The sequence below is a fragment of the Manis pentadactyla genome, chromosome 4 (genome assembly GCF_030020395.1).
Source record: "Manis pentadactyla isolate mManPen7 chromosome 4, mManPen7.hap1, whole genome shotgun sequence".
Classification (NCBI taxonomy): domain Eukaryota; kingdom Metazoa; phylum Chordata; class Mammalia; order Pholidota; family Manidae; genus Manis; species Manis pentadactyla.
In genome coordinates this window covers 171,544,404-171,553,781 of record NC_080022.1, presented here as the reverse complement: position 1 = coordinate 171,553,781, position 9,378 = coordinate 171,544,404, and the positions used below count along the sequence as shown (strand labels likewise).

Genomic DNA, 9,378 nt, shown 5'->3' with positions numbered 1-9,378 from the left:
TATCCTGGGAGGAAATACCCTTGCTCTGCAGGAAAAACTATTCCCGTGTCCTCCGTAATTCAAGGTGCTTTTCTTTCATTTCTGGAAATGAAAACAATTCCACAGTTTAAACCACCAGTTATAGCAGGACCAGTTCCTTGTTTCTGGAGCCCAAGATAAAGGGTTAAGTCCAAGAGGAAGCGGTAAAACCCGTGCTCCCATCACATACTTGGATGTGTGTGCCTGTATCACAGTATTTGCTACATGTATGTAATCACCTGTTTACTGGTCAGTCTCTTGGATTGTGGGCTCCTTGAGGGCAGGGATCAGACTTTATTGTCATTGTCATTCCTGTGCCTGACACGTACTTGACATAGTGCTTGATACGTACGGAATATTTAATAAACGTTTGTTGAATAAATAAATAACATTTTGTTTACACATCAATAAAATAAACAAATTCATTTTTGATGCAAATTTTTATTCCAAAATGCTGAGAATTTCTTCTCAATTCTTTAAAACAAACAGTCAAACAGACAAAAACCAAAACAACAACAACAACAACAACATCCGGGGAGAAAAGAAAATCTTCCTGTAAGTTAACTCTACTCATGAATCATTAGTGGCTTTTGCAGAATATTATAATTATCACAACTAATATCTACTGGGCTGCCAGGCATCTGTGATCAGCTTTTCATATTTAATCCTCACAGTAACCTTATGTGATACATGTTATTATTATTACCCCATTTTACAAACGAGGAAACTGAGATACAGAGAGGTTTATATAACTTGTCCTAAACCGTCAAGCTAGTAGTGCTAAGAAGCAGAGCTGAAATCTGAACTCAGTTCTGATTCCAAAGCCTGGGTTTAACCTGTATGGAAAAAAGGGGTTTAAAACAGCTGTTACTTTAACCTTAATTTTGAGAGCGCTGAATATAGAAATAGCTTTTCAAACTTCATCTACCCATCTGGGAAACCTCTATGAGAATTACATTTTCCCTTTTGATTTCTTTTCCCTAATCGTCTCCCATGATTAAATATCCAATTAGCCTGTGGTCATGGAGACTTCAGAGATTTAAAACCCTGTTGCATGCGAATCAGTGAAAATGGTGAGCAAGGACATCTGAAAATTTATCCCTCTATAAAAACAATGACAACAACCAAAATCTGGCACAAATAGTCAAATCACCTTTCTCAGAACTCTGGAAATTTAACCAATGGGCTTACAGCAATGTGGGGAGCATTTATTCAAGAAAAACATTAATTTCTGTGCAGTGAGATCTGTGTTGCTTTAAGTTGTCATAGGCCTTTGCTCTCCATCCGGTGGTTAGCCTTGAAAAACAACCCACATCCCAGGTGCCGGAGGAAGCAGGACTGAGTTCCTTCAGAGCCTCCTCCCCAAAGACTTGTTTCCGTTTGAGCTGTCTAGTGGTTCCCTGGAGGACCTTACTTGAAAGGCTTGTCTTTGACCTGACTGGGCGCTGCCTAGTGCTAAAAGCCTCTCCTCACAGGCCATTTCTTGAAAACAGTAACAGGTAAATGTTTTAAATGTGGTAAGTATGTGAGGCAGTGGACAAAAAACAGCCTAACCGAAAAGCTTGAAAGAAAAAGCCGAGCGGTGAGATGTCCGTAGAGACTGTGAAATGCTCCAACAAATTCCTGGCAAGCTGGGAAGACCATGAGACATACTCCTGGGAATCTAGAAAAAAACTATTAGCACTGATGAATGAGTTCAGCAGGGCTCTGGAATACAAAATCAGTAAGCAAAAATCAGCTGTATTTCTATACACTAGCAATAAACAATCCAAAAGTGAAATTAAGAATACAATTCCAAGTATAACAGCATCACAAAGAATAAAAGTCTTCGGAAAAAATCTAACCAAGGAAATGGAAGATTCATACACTGAAAAGTACGAAACATGGTTGAAAGAAATTAAAGATTTAAATAAATGAAAGACATGCCGTGTTCATGGATTAGAAGACAGCATTGTTAGAACGTCACTACCCTCCAAATCGATCTATGGTTTCAGCACAATCCTCATCAAAATGCCAGCTGACTTCTTCCCAGAAAGTCAGACTCATTCTCAAATTCACATGGCAACTCAGGGGACTCAGAACAGCACAAACGATCTTGATAAAGACCAAAATGGGAGGACTCACACACCCTGGTTTCAAAACCCAGCTCAAAGCTACAGCAACCACCGTGTGGTACTGGCATAAGGACACACATGGATCCGAATTGACAGCTCGGAAATAAACCCTTCCATTTATTGGTCTATTGGTTTTCAACAAGGGTGCCAAAACAATTCAGTGTGGAAAGAATTCCAAATGGTGCTGGAACAACTGTATATCCACATGCAAAATAATGAAGATGGACTCCTAACTTCACACCATATGTAAAAATGAACTCAAAATAGATCAAATACCTAAACGGAAGAGCTAAAGCAGTAAGAATTTTAGAAGAAAACAGAGGAGTAAATTTTTATGACCTTGGATTAGGCAACAGTTTCTTAGATACGACACAAAAAGCAGAACTAACCAAAGGAACCATAGATAAATGGGACTTTGCTTGGAGCTTTCCAGTTTCCCGACACTAGTTACTGAAGAGGCTGTCTCTTCCTCATTCCTTTACCATGTATGTGTGGGTTTATATCTGGGCCGCTCCATTGATCTATGGGTATGTTTCATTTATATGAAATGTCCAGAACAGGCAAATCCATATGGACGGAAAGTAAATTAAGTAATAGTTGCCAGGTCCTGGCAGAAGGGGAAAAAGCTGAGTTAACAGCTAATGCATATAGTACTTCTCTTTAGGGGTGATGAAAATATCCTGGAACTAGATAGTGGTGATTATTGTACAACCTCATGAACATAGCAAAACCCACTGAACTGTATACTTTATAATGATGCATTTCATGTTACGTGGGTTATATCTCAGTTTTTAAAAGAGAGCCACATTATATAACACATAGCACACTGGTAGCCAGAGGACCAAACATGGCAGTAGATGGAGGAAAGGAGAGGTGACAACCCAGACTCTTCCAGAACAAAGTTGAGAGGGAGTCAGCGGTGAGGCTGGGAGCAGTGCTGTTTGTTCCTGCTTTGGGAACTCCCCTTTTCCTTTCCTAGCCTGCTTTTCTCAATATGTTTAGTACCATTAACTGGTTTCTTTTGCAACACTAGATAATATTCACTAATGTAATGTTATGAAGACAAAGAATGTGAGTGTCACATGTCTGGTTAAGTACAGTTGCTCAAACTTGGAGGCTTTGCATAAATATCCTTTGCTTTGAAAAAAAAATTGGTGTTAAAACCTTCGAGATCACTGGTGGGCTCTCTACAAGTAAGCCCCCTCACTTCCCCATCTTCTCCTGCCCACTTTCACGTGGGCAGTACTTGTGTGCCTCTCTCGTAAGGGTCTCGGGTTTGCCAGCCCCACCACCCCAACATGTCCTGCCACATAGGTGTGATGCCACGGAGGGGATGGATCTATGCCAGTGAGTGTTGTGGGATGTGCGGGTGGCTTGGGCCCCTTAGTTCAGAGCCTGTCTGGAGGGGGCAGAGAGGTAACAGTGCCTGGGGTGGGGATGGCAGTGGATATCTGTGTTTTCCTTTGTCCTGTGGACTGTCTATCCCCTGACCATTTTCTAGGGGGTGTCCAGTGGTTTCTTATCAACATCTAGGATCTCATTGGATCATTGGGTTTGTTCACTGGAAGCTGATGCCTTGCCCGTCAGTCGAGGGTATATTTTGCTGACAAACGAGTGTGAGCAACTCATGAGAAGAAATGGTTTTCAGACATCTTAGCTTAGGAAGTTATCGTGGACCCATAATGATTCATTGCTGTTCTCTCTGTTGGAGACCATCAACTTTCTGGGGGAGGGCATAGGAGTAGAGCAGGGGGCTGAGAGGGGATGTCTGTCTTTCTCATACTTATATGCACCTGTCGCTCAGTCTCAGCACATGGTAGCCATTCAATAAATGTTTTAATAGATGAACCCTACCTGATAACATTATATAGCAATAAATTGGACAACTTAGAAGAAATGGACAGCTTCCTGGAAAAATGCAACCTTCCAAGACTGATCCAGGAAGAAACAGAAAATCTGAACAGACCCATTGCCAGCAATGAAATCGAATTGGTAATCAAAAATCTTCCCCCCAAACCAAACTCCAAGTTCATATGGCTTCACGGCTGAATTCAACCAAACATTGAAGAAGAGCTAATAGGATCCTTCTTAAAGTATTCCACAAAGTAGAGGAGGGAACACTTCTAAACTCACTTTTTTTTATGAGGCCAGCATCACTCAAATTAGAATCCACATTGGTTTCAAGTACACAACATAGTGGTTTTAGTGATTTGACAGTTACCTTATTAAATGCTCACCCCAACCAGTGTAGTTACTGTCAACACAGAAAGATGTTACAGAGCTATTAACTGTATTCTCTATGCTGTACTTTCATCCCTGTGACTAATTTATATTATGATTGAATATGATTACATAAATGATTCGATATCTTTAATAGATATAGGCATAATTAGATAATGTATTCTTGTGTGAGTTTTGGAAGATTGTGTCTTTCGAAGACTCTCTTTTGTAAGGGAGGAAAGTTTTCCTCCACCTTCTTAGGGTCCCAGGCTGGGCCTGTAGTTAGACTAGGGAAGAGTAACAAAGGAAAGGCACACAAATGTGATAGAAAACTTCACAGCACAGGAGGCTTTCTCAGGAAACGAAAACCTGAGAGAAAGTGAAACCTGAGTATTTTATACTAAGTGTGATGACCATGGATAGTCGTATAGCAAGGATAGGTCATAGAGTGTGAGGTAAGGGCAGTAAATTGGAGGGCAGAGCAAGGCCTGCCTGTTAGGGTGCTTCTCAGCGTTCTTTCGTAAGGACATTCCTTTCCTCAAGGTGGAGGGAGGGCGCCTGTCGTGAGGGTTTTATGACCGGTTTCGGGAGAGGAAGGTTAGATGGACCTTCCTCGCTGTTTTCTCAAACCCCTTCAGCTTGAAGTAGTCAGTGTGTCCAGGTGCTCTCTTCTGAGATAGCATGTCCTGAGCCTCATAAGTTTTATCTAGGCCAGGTTATTAAATTTGTGAGCAGAATTATTCATTATATTGCTTTATTATACTTTTAATATCCATGGGATCAGTAGCGATGGCCTCCCTTTCATTTCTTACATTATTTTATCTTTTTTTTCCTCAGCCTGGCTAGAGATTTATCAGTTTTATTGATCTTTTCAAAGAACCAACGTTTGGTTTTATTTTTTCCCCCCTATTGTTTTCCTGTGTTTAATTTCATAGATTACTGCTCTTATATTTATTGTTATTTTTTTCCTGCTTACTTTGGACTCTTCTTGTAATAGCTTCCTAAAATGGAATCTTAGATTATTGACTTTAAATCTTTCTTCTCTAATAAGTACACAATTCAAATCTATCGGTTTCTCTCTAAGCGCTGCTCTCATTGCATCCCACACATGTTGATAACTGCCTTTTCATTCTCAGTTAATTTGAAATATTTTAAAGTTTCTCTTCAGATCGTCTTCGGGCCATGTGTTACTTAGAAGTTGTATTTAATCTTCAAGTGTTTGGGGATTTTCCACCTATCTTTCTGTTACTGGCTTCTAGCTTAATTCCACTGTGATCTGAGAGTATATGTTACATGACTTTTAGTGCTTTGGCTTTGTTAATGTGTTTCATGGCCCATAACGTCGTAGTCTGTTTTGGTGAATGTTCCGTGTGAGCTTGCTTCAGAAGATGTGTATTCTATTGTCGGATGAATTGTTCTTCACATATTAATTAAATCCAGTGGATTGAAGATGGCGATTGAGTTTCGCTACGTACTTAACTGATTCTTCTACCTGTTGGATTTGTGCTGAAGGGAAGCCGATTACACGACACACAAATATGTCACTTTGGCAGGTGAATTACTTTGAGCTTGAAGGCAACCAAGACACAGCACACTCAAGACAAACTTTCACCTCGCCCTTAGCTACCTAAACTATGTACCCCCTTTATCTGATTCCCATCTGTGTCCCTTATAATAAACTGGTAAATGTAAGTAAATGTTTCTCGGGTTCTGTGAACTACTACTCTAGCAAAAGTAATGTGAGAGTCCATAGGAACCTGGTTTCCAGGCAGTCAGGAGCACAGGTAAACTGGACTTGTAATTGTTTAGGAGATAGTGTCAGAATCGAGTTCAATTTGTAAGACACCCAGTGTCCACGGAGAACTGGAGAATTGCTCGGTGGTGTTGGAGAACACACCAGACACTATGACAATCTCTGTTTTGATACATTTAGGCCAGGCCATTTATGTTTCAAGTGCTTGATATTGATATAGTTGGACTGATACCTACCGTATTTCTTAGTTTTCTACTCACCGTCCTTGCTCAATGCTTCTTCTACATTTTCCTGCCTCCTGTGGTTTTAAACGAGCAATTGCATTTCCTATTTTCTCATTCAAAATGAACGAACTGAACTTTTTTAGTGGTTGCCATGGTGCTTGCAGCTGAAAACGGACCCAGTGTTTTAAAACTATACAGCTTCACAGCAATACAAAGTGCTTCCTTGACATCTGCAACCAAGCCCTCAAACAGCCCAACGCAAGCCTCCTCAACACACCACTTCACGGATGAGCTTCCCCTGGCCAAAAAGAAAAAAAAAAAAAAACACCCTCCGTTTCACAGTCACCAAAGGCTATTTTCAAAGCAGCAAAAAAATAACGATTCAGACAACACAACCGCATGTCCCACAGGAACCCGCGGGGAGCCGCCCCCCCGTGTTAGTAAGAGAGCCTGCTGCCTCCTACGCCCCTGCGTGTTTACACACCGTCCCCGAGAAGCAGCGCCGGCGCATACATAGATAGGTCTGCTTTCACGGGACGCTAGGAGTACATATGCATAATGCCGCCCTGCTGGAGTCCAGCGCGTCCGCACCCCGCCACGAAAAAGAAGTGAAGAGTCGACAACTCCTGTGACCGCGCGCTTACAACCTGGTAACAAAACGACGAGGACGCTACTCGCCTCAGCCGCCGACACCTCGAACTACTCTTTCACAACCAGCTCGATCTCCCCGTGGGGAGGGTGCACCGTTCCCGGAAGTACTGCAATACCAGGTCGATGCGTGGAGTGGACGGAGCAAGCTCCTATTCCATCTCCCTGCTCCAAAAATCCATTTAATATATTGTCCTCGGATAGAGGACGTATCAGATATTAAACTGATAAGAACAGATACTACACTTGATCTTAGCCAAAAGGCCGAGAAGCGATACCTGCGGCCGCTCCCTCCCCGCCACACCCTGCCTCTCACACCTCTTTGAGCTCACGGTGAGAAACCTCGCCAGCAGCCAAAGGCCCACCCTCTTCCCTAGACTTGAAAGCCTATTACAGCCCCACAACCTGTAGAGACTGTTTCACTTATTTGGGGCTTTTACGCTTTTGGCTTTTTTTTTGGTCCCATAGCTCCCAGACGAACTAGCCACTTCAAATTTGCATGCCCCGCCCTTCCCGCCTTCGGTGCCCGCCCACTCGCCTGGAAACGGAAACGCGCGTACCCACAAAGCTCCTTCAGCCTCGTTTCCCTGGAGAAGTCTTGGAGCGGGAATAGACACGAACAGCTTTATGGGACTTTTCTTTCAAATGTACAGCTACGTTGAAACAGTTTTAGGGTGAACGCTCACCACCTAACATTTTACCGCCGTGTATTGTATATATGTACACATACACAGGCGCAGATACAAATACGTCCGTCCCTCTATGCTTTTACCAACCTGCCTTGCCCTGGAAGAAGTGTTTTTAAAGAGATGAGCACAGCAACCCTTTCCTCTCCCTAAGTGTTTTCTTTCTTTCTTTTCTTTTCTTTTCTCTCTTTCTTTTCTTTTCTTTTCTCTCTTTCCTTTCTTTCTTTCTTTCTTTTTCTTTCTTTCCTTCCTTCCTTCCTTCCTTCCTTCCGTCCTTTCTTTCTTTCTCTCCTCTCTCTCTCTTTCTTTTTCTTTCTTTCTTTCTTTCTTTCTTTCTTTCTTTCTTTCTTTCTTTCTCTCTCTCTCTCTCTTTTTCTTTCTTTCCTTCCTTCCTTCCTTCCGTCCTTTCTTTCTTTCTCTCCTCTCTCTTTCTTTCTCTTTCTTTCTTTTTCTTTCTTTCTTTCTCTTTCTTTCTTTCTTTCTTTCTCTCTCTCTCTCTTTCTTTCTTTTTCTTTCTTTCCTTCTTTCCTTCCTTCCTTCTTCCTTTCGTTCTCTCCTTCTTTCTTTCATTTTCTTCTTCCTTTTTTTTGAGCGGTTCTATCTGTAAATGTTTGGCTTTTTAAACAGAATAAAACTCATTCCATCTCGCAATTACTCTTGCGTCCCAACAGCGAGGACCCTCTCAAGAACTTGTCGACACCAAAGACCTCCAGGGAACACGCCCACAGAGAAACGGGTTGCGTCTCTCTCTTGCTGCAAAATGAGAGGACCGACGCTATGGCGGACCGCGGGGCATCTCCGTAAGAGGGGGTCAGGAATGGCTCATTATGTATAGGATGCGGGCTTGTGTTGGGCGGGGGAGGGTTGGGAGAGTTTAAGTAAGAGGGGCCTTTCTCTGGATGGGATGGATGTGAAGGCTCCCAGATTTTGCCACCCCCGGAAAATGCCGCTTTGGCCTAAGGATTATTTTGAGCTGAAGCAGATAGGAGAAAAGCTAGCTCTCTGCCCTCCCTCCCCGCCATTTGCCTAAAAGCAGGGCAAAAGTTGGCACAGAAGTTAAACAATCACTGGCAAGCCTAGACCCTTATCAGCCCAGAGACTGGCACCAGAGGACTCTACGAAACAAACTTTACCGACTAGCCCTCATCTTCTATTATTCCCCCCTTACGTCTTCCTTCCGACAACTCGCCACCCTAGGAACTCAAAAGTCCTTTTCCTTTGTCTTGTCACTTCTCCGGACAGTTACTGGGTTGGTTGGTTTCTTTGTTTGTATAAGGCTATATATATATATATATATATACATATATATATATATATCTGAGTTACTCATCCCTGAGTATATACAACGCTAATCAATTTGTCTTTCTCCTGTTAACCTGTCTTTTGTTACGAAGCCCCAGCCTCCGACAACCTAGAAGGGTAGAAGGGAAAAGATATTTCTCCTCCCCTACAAGGGGCTCTCGGGCAGTTGGGGGTAGGTAATTCTGTGACTGGGTAGCTGAATAAATCTTACCCAGAAGGAGAGGAGGGGTCGCTGAGGCCAAAGCTGTCATTGGTCTCCAAGTAGCAGCCGATATTCCTCCTACCAGACAGCATACAGGCAGTGAGTGTTTGGTAGATTTTGTTGTTTGGGCCATTTTCTTTCTTGCCTGAATTTGGATGTGACTACGGAGTGGCCTTGTGTCTGTCTTGATCCGCCACGGCCACAGAATGGC

The 9,378-nt window shown here is 42.5% G+C and overlaps 1 non-coding gene across 1 annotated transcript; it reads right to left on the bottom strand.

Annotated features, from left to right (window-relative positions):
- Positions 1–7,062: 7,062 nt before the first annotated feature.
- On the bottom strand, positions 7,063–7,253 carry LOC130683746 (U2 spliceosomal RNA). The gene has a single exon (XR_008997615.1). It is a non-coding gene; the product is annotated as a U2 spliceosomal RNA (small nuclear RNA).
- Positions 7,254–9,378: the final 2,125 nt, after the last annotated feature.